This window comes from Chiloscyllium plagiosum, unplaced genomic scaffold (assembly GCF_037043375.1).
Source record: "Chiloscyllium plagiosum isolate Xiang-an unplaced genomic scaffold, Cpla_swu_hap1 HiC_scaffold_73, whole genome shotgun sequence".
Classification (NCBI taxonomy): Eukaryota; Metazoa; Chordata; class Chondrichthyes; order Orectolobiformes; family Hemiscylliidae; genus Chiloscyllium; species Chiloscyllium plagiosum.
This window is the reverse complement of record NW_028270212.1, coordinates 51,930-69,546: the sequence shown is the minus strand read 5'-3', so window position 1 is coordinate 69,546 and position 17,617 is coordinate 51,930.

The following is a 17,617-nucleotide window of genomic DNA, read 5'->3' as shown; positions in this document are numbered from 1 at the left end:
CCTATTCCTGGGCAACACAGAAAAGGTTGAATAAGAACAAGGAGTATCTGTGAGGTATCCAACCCCTCGATGAGTCTGATGTCACCACGGCCTCTGTTCCACTTTCCTGCCATCTCTCCATCCTAAAACTCCAGTCTCTTGTTGTAGATTGCGCCACATGAATAAAAAATACACTCCACATCTACACTTTCAATTACCTTTAGCATTTTACAGACCTCAATGAGATCTCCTTTCATTCTTATAAACTCGTGAGTATAGGTCTAAACTGCTCAATTTCTCTTCATAAGGCAAGCACTTCAAAAATGGAAGCAATCTAATGAAGCTCTTCTGAATTGTCTCCAATGGAAATACCTCATTCTGCGGGCCACCCAAACTATACTCCAGTTGCAGCCTCACTAATGCCTTGCATAGCTGCACCTTTCTACTCTATCCTTTTATAAATAAACACTGAAATTATGCTTGCATTTCTCATTATTTGCAGAACCGCAGGCAGGTTTTCTGTGATATGCAAGCAGACCCAGATCCCTCTGCACCTAAGCACTTTGAACTTTCTCTCCATTTAGATAATAATTTGTCTTTTTATTATACAGACCAACTTGAATATCCCCATATTTATTCCCTTTAACTATCCTTGCCAAATATTGGCCCATTCACGCAACCGATCCATATAGTTTTAAAATCTCTTGCATCATCATTCCGAAATAATTTCCCACCGATGTGGGTGTCATCTGAAAATGTGGCATCTTATTTTCTATCCCTCAACCGAGTACAGTAATACCATCGATCGCAAATGTATGAGGCATGAGAACTGAAATCAATGGCACCCAAAAAATTGCATTTGCCAAAATAAAATGACACATTTATTCCATCTGACTCCATTTTGTTGGATAACCAATCCTCCATCGAAGCGAATAAATTACTCCTGAACCCATGCTGTCTGATCTTACCATTTACTCTTTGGAGAAGCGACATATCCAATGCCTTCAGGAAGACCAGATGTGTTCCATCTCCCATGATCCACCTAGTTTGTGACATCTTCAAATAACTCAAGCAAACACTTCAAACTTGATTGTCCTTTGTAAAACCATGTTGACTTTGAAGGATTGTGGTTTAACTTTGCAAGTGTCCTGAACAATGGACTCTAACAATTAGCCTTAAATTACAATAGTTTATTGCTACACTTTAGTCCCTAATGTATACCATTATTATAAGTTCTTCCCTTTCGAAAGCCTTTACGTTTTCTTTGAATTCCTATTTAATGGGCACACGTTTCTAAGAGATCTGCTCCAGTTGCGGTGTAAGAGTCATATGTGGCTGAATGGACTCATCATCCTGCTGGTGTAGAAACTCGATGGGCTGACGTCTTTCTGGTGTTCCCATGTTGTCATCTCCAAGGCTAGAATGAGCTCCTCCTGTTGATACTTCAGAGGATTGGGAGATTATGGAATCTTCCTGTTGCTGTCTAACATTTTGAGGGGCTGATGGGTCTTCTCATACTTCTCCATAACAGGTGGATATACTGAACGGTCTCCTCATGTATCCCGGAGATGGGACAGAGGGATTAATTGGTATTCTCCTGTTCCCATACAATAGACATGTGTCCAAATTACTTCTTGATTTTTCATGAAAGAAGCCTCAGATAGTTTTTATCCTTATCCAAGTGCCTTGCAATAGGCTTGGTGGGTCTGAATGACCTCCTGTTATCCCAGTTTTACAATCTGCAGTCCCTGTGTGATCTCTTCCAGTTCCTATGTTACAGACTTGAGGAGGCTGAATGGACTGATCCTGTTGCTGTTTAACAGGATACTGGTGCAGCATGGCCTACTGTTATAGGCTCGAGTGGCTGATTGGCCTCCTTCTGTAAATGTATGTCAGGTTCCATGGGCTGACTAGCCTCGTCCTGTTTAGGTGTAACAGGGTCGAAGGCCAGAATATCCTCCTGTTGTTCCTGTGTAACAGGCTGGAGAACGGAATGGATTCCTCCACTATCTGTGTAATTCACTTCACATGTTGACTCCTTCTGTCATCTATGTTGAAATTAGATCATCTGTGATTTTTGTAAACCCCAATGCCTACTGGGTCAACCTGGTCATCCTTTCGGTATAAGCTAGCACCTTCATTGCAGGAATCAGTTGAGGGAACCATCTCTGAGCTGCTCCCAATATAACAACATCCTTTCTTCATAGAAGAGGCTAAATCTGTACACACTACTCCAGATGTGATCTCATTAAGACCCTGTACAGCATCAGCAAAACTTTATCAGCCTGCTGTAAGGTTCCCACCCAGGTTAGAGCTGCCTCAGCTCTCTGGGGAATACAGAGCATTGTTGGAAGATCATTCTCTTTCTCTACTCCATCAGCATAACAGGAGATCTGGAGAAATTAAAGTTTGAGAAGATCATAAACGATGTGGCGAAATGATCTCTTACATTAATCACTCCAGAGCCCACATCACTCAGATTCCACAGAATCTAATAAGGTGGAGCAAACATTGATGGGAGTTATACAACAAAGTGAAAACTGCAACACAAATGCTGGACATGTAATAAAACGGGAAATGAGAGATGCACATTAGTGGGTACTGCAGTAATAATATATGTTTAAATTCTATCTAAACTGTGTTAACCCAATTGAATGCTAATGCTAGGAAAATTGATTTCATGACCGCGTGTGAGATGGTTTACATGAACATTATGTCGAGCACTGAGCTCAAGATCTGGTTATTTCGGAATTGGTATGGAGTGATCAGAAGAGCTAATTGTAACTTTTGACGGAAATGACATTTTGGGAACAGTGACCACAATGTATTGGTTTTCTTTTACGCTGTTTGAGTACACGGCAGTTTTTGTTGAATTTGAAGTAACCGTTAGAAATCTGAGTCATGCAAGCCCTGAAGGTGTGATGAGAAAGTGGGGATTACAGATGCTGGAGATCAGAGTCGAAGAATGTGGTGCTGGAAAAGCACAGTGAGGCAGCATACTAAGACCAGATAAATCGATGTTTTGGGCATAAACCCTTCATCAGGAATGAAGCTTATGGGCCAAGGGGGCTGAGAGATAAATGAGAAGAGGGTGCGGCAGGGGAGAGGTAGCTGTGACTGTGATAGGTAGATGAAGGTGGGGTTGAAAGTGATAGGTGATGAAGGGAGACAGAACGCCTCATCTACTGCATCCATTACACTAAATGTGGTCTTCTCTACATTGGCGAGGCAGGAGGTCAACTTGTAGATCATTTCAGGGAACATCTCTGGGACAGCCACATTGAACGACACCATCGCCTAGTGGGTGAGCACTTTAACTCCCCTTCCCATTCTGACAATGACATGAGGGTCCTGGGCCTGCTCCATCGCCGAACCCGAGCCTCCAGAAGCCTGGAGGATTAAAGCGTCCTCTTCTGCCTTGGGACCCTCCAACCACAGGGGATCATAGTGGATTTCCCCATTTCCCCATTCCCCTAATCCCACTTGATCCCACTCCAACCTTCCAAATCAGCACCGCCCTTTTGAACATTCCTGTGTGTCCACCTTCCTTCCTATCAATCTAGTCCGCCCTCCTCTCCGACTATCACTTTCAACCCCACCTTCATCTACCAATTAGATGAAAGGAGGCAGCTTAGAAAAATGCCAAGTGTTGCAGTAAGCCAGTGGATTCAGAGAAATGTGGGACCCAGCAAAGGATGTCCAAGAAACTGAGAAGAAAATCAAAAAGAGAAAAAGCGTGCAAACGAAAGAAAAACATAAAGATGCTAAAAAGCGTCAATCAATGTATGGAAAAAAATAAAAACAAGGTCAAATGTGGAACAGTTGGTGTGCGTTCAGGATAATTTATTGCAGAGAACAGAGAAATCGCAGGGAAAAGAAATAGGTTATTTGCCTCTATCTTCATGGAAGAATGTCCATAAACTCTTCCAGAAATACCAAGTGTTCGTAAAATCTAAGATCATTCTTATCAGTGTTGGGGTCATCTTTGAAAAGAAAGCTGGATTGAGTATTTATAAATCTGACAGACGAGATGCACATCATACACGAATTTCAGAGGAACCAGCAAGAGACATGTTGATTGCATCGCCGATTTTCACATTATTTTCCGACACATTCCCGAAAGGCAGTTAGCCAATCTGGATAAGGCAAAGGTTATAAATATTATCCACTAGTTTAAGAAAGGATGAATTTGGAGAGTGGTGAACTACAGACCAGTTATCTTGTCATCACAGTCAGATATCTGTTGGACTCGATTACAAAGAACATGTTACTAGATATTTAGAAGGTAATAACATAATTGGGGAGTGTGAGAATGTACCGATGAAAGGAAAACCAGAAGTGGCAAACATTTTTTGGAATGGGTTGAAGATGATTCTTGTGGACATACGCAAGGAAGAACCAATGTATAACATATAGTTGGAGATTCATGAGCTTTTTTTTTACGAACTCACACAGTAAGATCATAAGAAAAGTTAAAACGAGAGGTATTAGGAAGAACATATGCAAATGGGAAAGTAAAAATTAGGTTTACATTCATGTGAATGTAATTGGAATATAGAAGATGTCGTGCACCAGTTGCATCGAATGTTCATGAGACTACACTATGAGTATTGTGTACCGTTTGGAGTCCCAATCTAAGAAAGAACATATTGACTATAGAGAAACTGCAAAAGGTATTATCCAGATTAATCCCTAAAATGGCAAGATTGTCTGATGTGGAAACTTAGCCTGTGATATCGAGTTTCAAAACATGAGAGGTGATTGCAGTGAAATTTAGAAACATAAGGGGACTGAATAACAGAAGGACATGGAGAAGTACAAGTAGGCGAGATGTGGAAGAATCCCACGATATTCTACACGGACAAGTAGAAGAGAATATTCAGCAAAGAGTTAGTGTCCATTAGAAACCAAAGGGGCAATCTGTGTGTCAAGCTGGAGAACATTGATGGATTGTTACATGAGACCTTCACATCTATTTTACTTGGGAGAAGGAGGACGCAGGTAGAGATTTCAAGAAGATGGACTGGGAAGCTCTTGAACAGATTGATGTAAAATACGAGATTGGATTTGAGGCTTTGTTCTCTATAAATTTAAACCAATCTCCATGTCTGAATGAGTTGTATCACAGGCGGCTGTTGGGGCAAGGGAGGAAAGACCCTGACTGAATATTTTAATTAGAATCTGACGATAGGGGAGGTGCCAGAGAACTGGAGAACTGCTAATACGATTCCATTTCACAGTAAGGGTGGGAGAAATAGATCAGGTAACTATAGACGAGCGAGTATTCGATCACTGTTAAGGAAACTACGGGATAAAATAGGCAAGGAGAAAATTGAACTCCAAACAGAGTCGCAAGGTTTGATCAGGGATAATTATCATGACTTTATCAGAAGGAAGTGACATGTAATGGATTTGATTGAATTAGTGTGAGGAAGTTGATTGTTTAGTTTTGTAGAAAGGCCTTTGACAAATGTCCACCTGGGAAACTGAAAAATAAAATAAAATCTCACAAGAAGGATAACTTGACAAGTTACAATGAAAACTGTCTTAGTAGCAGAGGACAGAATGTGGTGAGAGAAGGCTGTTTGTGTGATGGGGACCAGTGTCCCCTGGTGTAACACAGAGATCAGTGTTGTGTCCCTTATTGTTTGTGTTATTCATAACAAAATATAGATGTGAATGTGGAGGGGGCTAGGTGGAGAGTTGGGAAGGTGTGATAAGTAAGTGTATGTTTGACATAAAGATTGGCTGGGTGTTTCTCAGTGAGGAGGAAGGCCTTAAGTTACAGAAAGATGCAGATGGAATGGTCAGATGGGCACATCAATGGCAGATGGAATGTCAACCTGATAAATATGAGGTGATGCACTTTGGGAGATGTAACCAGGCATGGGAGGACTCAATGAATGGCAGCACACTGGCAAGCTCAGATTGTGCTTCTCCACACATCCCTGAATGTGACTGGACAGGTTAATGCTTAAAAATGTGTTGCTGGAAAAGCGCAGCAGGTCAGGCAGCATCAAAGAAGCAGGAAAATCGATATTTCGGGCAGATTCCTGAAGAAGGCTTACGCCCGAAACGTCCATTCTGCTGCTCCTTTGATGCTGCCTGACCTGCTGCGCTTTTCCAGCAACACATTTTTTAAGCTCTGATCTCCAGCATCTGCATTCCTTACTTTCTTCTGGATAGGTTAATGGACTAGTTAAGAATTGGACCTTGGGTTGTAGCGTTTCCTAATCAGGGTGTATATTATAAGGGCAATACAGCACTTTGGTTCGGCCAAAATGGAGTACTGTATGTACCTCCGGGTACCACATTCCAGGAAGGGTGTGATTGTACTGGAGAGGGTGCAGAGGTAATTCACCAGGATGTTCCCTGGGATGGAACATATGAGATGTGGAGAGAGGCTGGATAAGCTCGGGTTGTTTACTTTGGAGCAGAGAAAGCTGAGGAGTCAGTGATTCAGAAGGATAAGATTATAAGCGACACGGACAGGGTGGATAGACAGCAGCTGTTCCTTTTAGTCAGAGGGTCAAGAACAAAGGAGCACACTTTTAAAGTGAAGAGTTTGAGGTTGAGAGATGATTTAAACATTTTTTTCACCTCGAGGTGTGGGGTTCTGGGATTACTTCCTGAGAGGGGAATGATCACCTCACAATAGTTAAAAAGTACTTGGACGAGCAATTGGAAGTGTCATAACATTCCATGCTATGGGCCTGGTGTCGGAAAGTGGGACTAGTATAGATCGTGCTCTATTTCTGTTGGCACAGAGTCTATGCCCCTGTGAGTGTATGGTGTGGAAGGTCAATTATTGAGCAGTTTAAGATAGGAATTGATGGATTTCTGAAGAGTTATATTCATAAGGGTTATAAGAGTAAACAGTGATAGCTTGTTAAATTATGTCAATGTGAGAAATATGAGAAGACAAGTGCAGTTTCCTTACAGTTTGAAACCAGAGAATGGAGAATGGGGAACAGGGAAATGGCAGAACTATGAAGCCACTACTTAAGTTCTGTCTTCACAAAACTTTCTAACAATACAAGGAAAACCGAGTGTATTGTGGGAAAATGGTAGAGTACATGGAACAATAAACATAGTAAGTAAATGGTTTAGCAGAAATTATTGTTGCTGAAAGTAATGGTCATAGACAACACTAACATAGATTTATGAAATGGGAATTATGTTTGAGAAATAAACTGGGAGACAAATGAAAGAGAAGCAATTGATGTAAAACATTTTGATTTTTAGAAAAATGTTGGTAAAGCTCCAAGCCCAATTTGCAAAATCAAATCTGAGTGGATTGAGACTAATATATGGACATGTTTCTAGAATGGGACAGTGGCAGGAATCAGTGAATAGAAATAAACAGACTCGTCAAGTAATAGCCTGACATTTTCTGAAAAGTATGATTCTGTGAGTATGACTATGTCCCAGACTCCCCATTACCTTCCCCAGATATCTCCTGTCTCATCAGCAGGACGGACACAGCAGAAGTGGCGGCACAGTGGGATACAGTTGGAAGGGAATTGCTCTTGGAATCCTCAACAGTGACTCCGTATCCCATGAAGTCTCATGGCATTAGTTTGCACCTGGGAAAGGAAACCTCCTGCTGATTACCATGTACCAGCCTCTCTCAACTGATGACTCAGTACTCCTCCATGCTGACCAATACTTGGAGGAAGCACTGAGGGTAGCACGTACGCAGGATGTACTCTGGGTGGGGGATTTCAATGTTCACCACCAACAGTTTCTCAGCTACAGCATTACTGATCGAGCCGGGTCCTGAAGGACACGGTGGCACAGTGGTTAGCACTGCTGCCTCGCAGCGCCAGAGACCCGGGTTCAATTCCCGCCTCAGGCGACTGACTGTGTGGAGTTTGCACATTCTCCCCGTGTCTGCGTGGGTTTCCTCCGGGTGCTCCGGTTTCCTCCCACACTCCAAAGATGTGCAGGTCAGGTGAATTGGCCATGCTAAATTGCCCGTAGTGTTAGGTAAAGGGGTAAATGTAGGGGTATGGGTGGGTTACGCTTCGGCGGGTCGGTGTGGACTTGTTGGGCCGAAGGGCCTGTTTCCACACTGTAAGTAATCTAATCTAATCTAATAACTGGCGGCAGGTGGTGAAGGAACCAACAAGAGGAAAATACATACTTGACCACAGCCTTACTAATCTGCCAGTTGCAGAAGTAGCTGTCCATGATAGTATCGGTAAGAGTGGCCACCACATAGTTATTGTGGAGACAAAGTCACACACCTTCACATTGAGAATAACCTCCACCCTTTTGGGTGGTACTATCACGGTGCTAAATAGGACAGACTTCGAACAGATCTAGCAGCTCAAATCTGGATGTCCATAAGGTGCTGTGGGTCATCAATAGCAGTGGAATTGTACTCCCGCATAACCTCATGGCCTGGCATATCCCCCTCGCAACAATTACCATCAATCCAGAGGATCAACATTGGTTCAATGGAGTGTGCAGGATGGCAGGAGCAGCACCAGGCATACCTGACAATGAGGTGTCAGCTTGGTGAAGCCACCAAAAAGGACTATTTGTGCGCAAACAGCATAAGCAGTAAGTGATAGACAGAGGTAAGTGATTCCACACGCAACGGTTCAGATCTAAGCTCTGCAGGTCTTCTACATCTAGTCGAGAAACGTTGGGAACAATTAAACAAATCACTGGAGGAAGAGATTCCACAAATAACCCCTTCGTCCATGATGGAAGAGCCCAACACTTCAGTGTATAAGATAAGGCTGATGCCTTCGCAACAATCTTCAGTCAGAAGTGCTGAGTTGATGACGTATCTCGGCCTCCTCCAGTGGTCCGCAGCGATTCAGTTACCAGTCATCAACCAATTCTATTCAGTCCACGCGATATCCAGAAATTATTGGAGATACTGGATACTCCATAGGGTCCATAATCTGACAACATTCTGGCAATAGTGCTGAAAACTTGTGCTCCATAACTTGCCACTCCCCTAGCCAAACTGTTGCAATACAGTTACAAGAATGGCTTTTCCTCATTATGTGGAAAATTACCCCAAGTATCTCCTATATATAAAAAGCAGAACAAATCCGGAGAAAAACCACTTCATCAGTCTACTCTCGATCATCAGTAAAGTGGTGGAATGTCTCAGTGCTTTTAAGCAGCAACCTGTCCAGCAATAACCTGATCAATGACGCCCAGTTTGGGCTCAACCAGGGCCACTCAGCTCCTGACTTCATTACCGTGGTTCAAACATGTACAAAAGAGCTTAATCCCAGAGGTAGGGTGAGTGTGACAGCCCTTTAAGTCAAGGCCGCATTCGACCCTGTGTGGTATCAAGGGGCCTTAGCAACACTGGAATCAATGGTTCTCAGAGGCAAAACCCCTGCTGGTTAGATTCATACCTGACACGTAGGAAGGTGGTTATGGTTGATGCAGGTCAGTCAACTCAGCTCCAAATCTGTAGGAGTCCCTCGAGCAGTGACCGAAAACTTCTTCAGGGCTGCTTCATCAATGACCTTCCTTCTATTTTAAGGTCAAAAGTGGGGATGTTCGCCAATGCCTGTATAATGTTCTGCAACATGTGTGCCTCCTCAGATACTGAAGAAGTCCATGTTCAAATGTGACAAGATCTGGACAGTATCCAGGCTGACAAGTGGCAAGTATTATTCAGCCCACACGAATGCCAGACCATGACCATCACCAATAAAATATAATCTAACCTGTCCCTTGACATTCAATTGTGTTAATATCACTGAATCCCCCAGTATCAGATTCCTGGTGTGTAATCATTGCTCAGAAACTCACTGGTCTCGCCACATGAACACAGTAACTATAAGAGCACGTCCGAAGCTAGGAATACTGCGGCGAGTAACTCACATCCTGACTTCCAAACGTATGTCCATCATCGACAATGCATAAGTCAGAAGTGTAATAGGAGACTCCCAATTTGCCTGGATGAGTGCAGCCCCAACAACACTCAAGAAGCTTTATGCCATCCAGGACAAAGCAGCCAGTCTGACTGTCCCTTCATCCACAATGCTCCACCACCAACGCTCAGCAGCAGCAGCAGTGTTTTACTATCGACATGCTGCAATGAAATGATTCACCAAAGATCCTCAGATACCATCTTCCCAACTCACGACCATGTCTATCTAGAAGGACAAGGGCTACAGATGTATGGGAATACCATCATCTTCAGGTTCCCTCCAAGCCATTCACCATCCTGACTTGGAAATTTATCACCGCTCCTTCCCAGTCACTGAGTCAGAATCCTGGGATTCCCTTCCTAATGACATTAGAGGTCAACCACAGCAGGTGGACTGCAGCGTTCAACAAAGCAGCTCACCACCACCTTCTCGAGGGCAAAAGGGTCAAGCAATCCCTGCCAGTGACTCCGAGATTCACGAAATAAATAAATAGAAATTAACAGAGGACGGTTGCTGAGGTGTCGCAGGGATCGGTGCTTGGGGCCCAGCTGTTCCCAATGCCCATTAAACATTTGGTTGCTGGAATCAGATACAATATATCCCAGCCTGCTGACAGCACTAACGGATGTGGGATTGTGAGTGGGTGAGGATGTAAAAAAGCACCGAGAAGACTAAGACAAGTGGAGTGAATGGGTAAATACGTGACAGATGGAGAACAATGTGGATAGAGGTGACGGTGTGCCCTTTGATGAAAATTATAAATTGGCAGCCTACCATTTGAAAAGGATTGGTTGAAACATGTTGATGTACAAAGGGACGGATGTTCCTTTTTGTTGTTTCCTTCTGCATGAACCTCTGAGGTCCCTGCAGCGCAGTGAGTTCTGCAACCAGAAGTCAATACTGGGCATGGCATTGGCACGCTGCCCAGTGTAAACAGACCCACCAAGTGGGGAGCTGCAACGCTGAAAAGGATCTGCATCTCCTTGTACACCAGTCACTGAAAGTAATATTGCAGAAACAGAAAGCAGTGAGGAAGATAAATGGTGTGTTGACCTTCATTGCATGTGAATCCAGGAGAAAGGGTGTCTTACTGCAGCTATACAGGGACTTGGTGAGATATCATCTTGAACATTATGCAATATTGTGTGCAGTTTTGGTCTCCTTACCTAATAAAGGACAAACCTGACATTGATGGAGAGCAGTAAAGGATGACCAGACTGATCTCTGGGATGACGGGCTTGTTGTGGGAGCAGAGTTTGGGGCGACTGGGCCAGTATTCCATGGGGTTTAGGAAAATGAGTGGAGATCTCAGTGAAATATACAAAACTCTGATAGGGTGAGACAGATTGGAAGCAGGGATGATAATTCTCCTGGCTGGGACTTCTAAAACAAGGGGGCACAGTATTAGGTACAGGCAATCACTCTGCATTGAGATGATTATAAATATCTGCTCTCACTGACTGGGGAACCGGGGGAATTCGCTCGCACCTGGAAACCGAGACACTGATTATAAATAAGGATTTACAGACAGTAAAGGGATAGTGGGAGAGCAGGAATATGGTATGGAAATGAAGGGCCAACCATCATTATATTGAATTGGTTAGCAAACTCGATGGACCAAACGTACTACTGCACCGCCTATTTTATAGTTTCCCAAGGTTACTCACATTAACAGATATGTATATCGTGTATAAGTGCATTGAGGAGATTTTTTTCCAAGAACTAGAATGGGGAGGCTCAATGTGTTTTCCATACCGGATGTTTCTGTGCAGTCTGTGGGAAAGCTCTGTAAATGCTGTCACAAGCTCTCAGATGATAGGAAGGAGGTTTCTGCAGGGTCGACAGGACTGTGTTCCCATTCTCTTTTCCGACATTGATGCTGAGGCGGGGTGTTCTGTCCGGTTTCATCCTTTCAGACCTCGTAGTAGTTTGATACAAATGAGTGCCCTTGTTTGGCAATTTCAGAGACCATTGAAATGTTTATCACATGTCAGCGTCTTTGGAGTCACTTTTCGGCCAGCCCAGGAAATCATGGGAGATTCACTTCCTAAAAGTACATTGGAGAAGGAAATTCTGGTTACAATCCATATTTGCTTCAGGTCACTGTTACTGACAGCACATTTTAGATCTCGATATTTTATTAATTATCTTTAACTTCCACCCGCTGCCAGATTATTAGCCTCGTCTGGATTAGTAATCCAGTGACAATTCCACAACAACACCATCGCCACATGGGGATCTGCCAAAAACCATGCTGAGCTGGTTATTTCTGTGCTGCGTGACAGCTCTGTCAAAAACAACTCCCGCCAATTTGACTGTCATGATGGGACTGAGGAGGTGGTAATTGGTCAGATTGTAATTTTTCCCGTTTTAGGGGACTGGACTTAGCTGAGTAATTTTTCACATTGCCAGGGCGATGTTAGAGTTGGAGCTTCCCCAGGGCCACAGCTTCTTGTGCAGCACAAGTCTTCAGCCTATTGCAGGAATGGGGTCAGGATCCATTGTCTGTGTCGTATCTACTGTGTTCAGCTGTTTCTTCATGTCACGTGCAGCGAATCAAATTGGTTGAAGACTGGAATCTGTGATATTATGGGCATCATGATGAGGGTGAGGTGTATCATCGACTCAATACTTCTGGCAGAAGATGGCGCAGATAAAACATCCTTCTCTTTTACACTGATGTGCGGTCTGATCCATTATGTCGGATAGGAATGTTTGTGGAGCCCTCTCCTCCAGTCATTTGTTTAATCGTCCATCACCATTTATGACTGAATGTGACAGGACTGCAGTGTTTCGATCAGATCTCTTGGCCAAGTGTGGTAGCTTTAATGAGTTAGCATCAGGTTAAAGTTCATGTGATTCTGAATCTGACATGTTCACCCACACTTGTCACTGAGCCATAGATGGTGTTGATGGTAATGACAGACTGAGGTGTTACCCTGGCAAAAAGTTACAGATTGTGGTTGAATGCAGGTCTGCTTCTCCTGCTGCTGTGGTCTACAGCACTACATGAATACACAGTTTCCAGCTGCAATATCTGCAATGCAGTTCTGCTGTCTGTTCCCCAATTCTCACTGAGACCCATTCACCCATGAGCCTTGCACTTTCTGATATGGAAATACTTCAATTTTCATACTCTCATTCTGCTGAGGGTCTGTCTCCCCGGGTCTTGCTTCCAATCTGACACATTCCGCAAAAGCATTTAACTGATCTTAATTCAAATATTTAATTCACCTGAATAATTTTCCTTGAAAAATGGCATATTCTGTGTTTAAAGTGAATGTGTTTCCCTCTGCTTCTCTCCCTGACCATGATTAAGAGCTTCGTAGTGTCTGTGATGCCAGCCTTATGTAGTTTCAGAGCCAATGAATTCTCTGGATTCGCAATCATCTTCACCACATTGTATGTTTTCTCTTTTGGTTTGATGCCTTGTAACTCATGGCTGCCTTGTCCTCCCATGAGTATGTTTCATCTTCTTGGGGTTGAATTTCTGGTATTATCTTCCGAATTATCCCCACAAACTTCTGCTATTGCTGCTCCATGGTCTTTCCTGCTCAGCTTCCCTTCCAATTAACTCGGGCCAGCTCCTCCCGCATGTCTTTGTAGTTACATTGCTTAATTATAACCACATTACATCGTGAAGAAAGCATTGCGTATAAACTGAAAGAAGGAGTTTTGAGAGATGGGCAACGAAGAATGACTGGTGGATTTCTTAACTAGATACAGAGACGAGAGAGAGTGAGGATATTGATATGGAGATGTGGAAAATTAGAAAACTACATTATCGAAAGAAGTAGATGTACTTCCCTCATTGTTTTGGCAGTTCCTGTGTGCTCTAGTCCTTTGTATTGTGCATGTACAACAGAGCATGTTCAAATGCTGGGTCTGATGCCATGACCTTTCTCTCCAATAATATGACAGACACCAGTTTTGGAAAGAACCCTGCAGGTCAACATATTTAATTGCTTGTGGAAAGAGGATTAACTGAAATAAGTTGGGACACGAGAAGCAAGAATTTATAACAGACAACCTGATAAGAATGAGAGACTAGAGTTCGGAATCCCAGAAAAGGGGGAACGTTGAGAGAAAGGGAAGGTATCACTTCAGATGAGGATCAAATGTTTTAATGCTTAATAAATGTTATACATCGTGTGCATCATGTTTCGTTGACTGTGTGTCCATTGTTCATTCAGAATGTGTTTTACACATATGAAAAATGTTACTTATCTGAACACACACTGATTAAACAGTGTATATAAAATAATTTTTCCTCCATTTCAATCTGAACTGTTGTCGTGCTAGCAGGATATATGAACACCAAAGCCACCAAAATACATGACCCACTATCACTAGTTTCCATACGTGCAGACAAAAAAGGTCACCATGTTGACTGTGACAACACACACTTCTTAGGACAAAGCCACGCACGAAAGTTCTTAGAACCATGACATTCTAGCCAGAAGTCCATCAATAAACACATCAATTAGATGCTATCTACCTTCCCTTGAACAAAAAAACTAGAAATGACATCACGCACTTTAAGAAACTAAGACCTATAAATAGAAAGACGAGACATACCACGAGTGCGTCACCAGAGACACTCACTGATGATGTTCAATAGTCACGGTGAGGAAACATCTGAAAACTAACTTTCAAGCTTAGTGAGCTAACTTACATACTTATAAATGGTTATTTTTATCTTAGTAGTGGAATTTGGGGGTTTTCTTTCACTCGTGTTTTAACAGAGTACAAGGCGAGGTGAGCTTTTCTGAGTGCGTGATTTTAATTAACACAGGTGTTAGACATCGACATCATAACAGCTTGAGGGCTTGTCGCATGGAATAAGGACAGATTTAGGGTACAAAAGGTCCAAGCAGATTACATCACTTTGAAGTTAGTGACCTAGACCTTAAAAAAAAGAGGTGACAACATTCATTTAATTTTGTTTCCTTGTGGTTGGTTAAATTAAAATAAATGGCTTTTAGCATTACAAAAGAGGTTCTGAAGTTTGAAGATGATTCCCAAATTTGCCAAGGAAGTGTAGAAAGACAAAGGATGTGCATACTTTTAGAATTAACATGTAGATTAGAATTGAGTTTAACCAGGGACATAAGGAAAGCTGTATTCATAATGGAGTTGGTCAAGCACTTAGGTTCATCAGAGAAACGGACAACTGCAGTCGAGATAGATAAAACTTAAATTGCAAGGTGGGGGGCAACTGGAGTTAAAAGATAAAGGGAGAGACAGAAAGAGAGAGAAAAGATAGAGAAAGAGAGGAAAAAGGAAGGGAGGGAGAATTTGAAATTCAGAAGATTGGAACTAGATAAGAAAGTTAAATTAGCAGAATGAAGATGAAGGGAGAACGTAGGGATGGATACAACTGTGTTAATACATTGCCATATTTCATGAGAAAAAGGCCAAAACCTTTTTTATTTCATTTGCAAAATTGGCTTGTCAGATGGCGTGTCCAGTGAACTTGTGGGTAATGGTAGTTCAGACTAAGATGGATGGCACAGTTTGAGAGGTATGTGCAGTGCTTTCACATGACGGAGCAAGAGATTATGCAGATGTCAAACAGGCTATGTTGAGTGCTTATGAATTGGTCTAGAAGAATATAGACAGCGATTCAGAAATATAGAGACGGAACCTGGTCAGTGTTATATTGAGTTTGAAAGAATTAACCACGGTCATTTTGATAAATGCGTGCAGGCCTTAAAAATGGATAAGACCTGTGAGGCCCGATAGGAGATTATTCTGCTGGACGAGTTTAAAGACTCACTTCCAGAGATCGAAGAAATTCATGTGAATGAACAGGAATTTTAAGAAGTGAGAAGTGCAGCAGAAATGGCAGTTAAGTATGCATTGGTTCATGAGATGAAATGTAGCTTCTGGGAGGATTTTCATCTTGTGAAGGATAGAAATTGGGAGAAGGGGAGATCCTACACTACAATACATAGAGAAAAGCACACTGGCTATAGTTTACCACAGGTGAAAACAAAAGCCCAAGGGGCTGAAAGGAGGTGAAAGGTCTCAGGCGTTCTCACTATAACGTAGTGGAACACATAAAATTACAGTGCCGATGGTTTAACAAGGGCACTGGAAAATGTGTTTTCACTGCAGTAAGCTGGGACACACAGTACTGGAGGTTGAAGGAAGAAACTTTGGGAAAAGATGTGGTAAAAGAGTTTAAGCCAGTGGTATTAGTGAACCTGGTAAAGGAGACCCCAAGTAGAATCGAGGAACTGCAGGAGAGTGCACAGCCTAAGCAGGGGCTGTGTATGGAGTCAGTGCCTGATCTCTATAAAGAATGTGTCTCCGTAGATAAATCTTACTAAGAAAAAATGGGGTGTGGGGGGAGAACAAGAAGTTATAATTTAGCAGGATACGGGATCTGTTCAGTCTCTAATAGTTGAGAAGTGAGGAGCCAGAAATGCACAACAGATCAAGCAGCATCCGAAGAGCAGGACAATCGACATATCAGGCATAAACCCATCTTCAGAAATGTGGCAGGGGGACAAGTGGGCTGAAAGATAAATCGGAGGGTCGGAGCTGGGCTGGTTGGAGGGTCACTGGAAGGGCGATAGGAAGATGTAGGTGGGAGTGATAGTGATAGGGCGGAGGGGAGGGTGGAGTGGATGGGTGGGAAGGAAGATGGACAGTTAGAACAGTTCAAGAGGGCAGTGCTAATTTGAACGGTTGCATCTGGGATGAGGTTGTGGGAGGGGAGATTTTGAAATTGGTGAAGTCAACGTTGATGCTGTATGGTTTGAGGGCTCCAGCTGTCCTACCGCCTATCCACTTCATCCTCCTCTCCTACCTATCACTATCAGACCCACCTGCATCTACCTATCGCCTTCCAAGCTCCCTTCCACCCAACTCCAATCCACCCTCCTATTTAATTCTCATCCCCTTACCCCTACCTTACCTCCCATTTTCCTGATGAAGGACTCATCCCAAAAACGGAAACTCTCTTGCCCCTCGGATACTGCCGACCTGCTCTGCATTTCCAGCCCCACACTTTTCAACTCTGATCTCCAACATCTGCAGTCCTCACTTTCCCTCCGCCTCTATTAGTAAGAGATGGAAGTAGTTTCTCTCTTTCTGACATGTTACTCAACAGCGTGATAATTTGTGAACTGGGGACAGAAATTAAGCATTCACTTGTGAAACATTAGGTTGGAATTCCAAATCAAAGTTAGGGAAGTAACAGTGAGATTGAGTGACAGGGTGTCAGTTCCAGGAATACAGTTTGTTCTTGGGAACGATTTAGCAGGATCCAAGGTGGGAAAGGCATCCCTTGTGGTGGAGAAGCCAAAGTAAAATCAGGGAACAGGGGAATAAAAAGAAAAATACCCAGGGATTTTTCCAGACTGTGTAGGAACAAGATCCCACTGTCATAAGTTACAACAGGAAGGAAAACCGAAAGAAAAAGCCAAAGGAGTTGATGCACGGAAGACTCAGGCTAAAGCATTTCTAGTGGCTGGAATGCACAAGGACGTGGTTAATTTTTCTTGTACATGTCATACATACCAAATGGTAGGTACGTCACAGGCAGTATTAAGACCAGCACCTTTGTTGCCAATTCCTGTATTCGAAGAACCTTTCACATGGCTTATGATTAATTGTGGAGCTCCCCTTTTTAAATAAAAGTGGAAAGCAATATCTGCTGACCATAATAGATGTATCTACCCAATTTCCAGGGATAATTCCATTATGGGGTGTTAAGT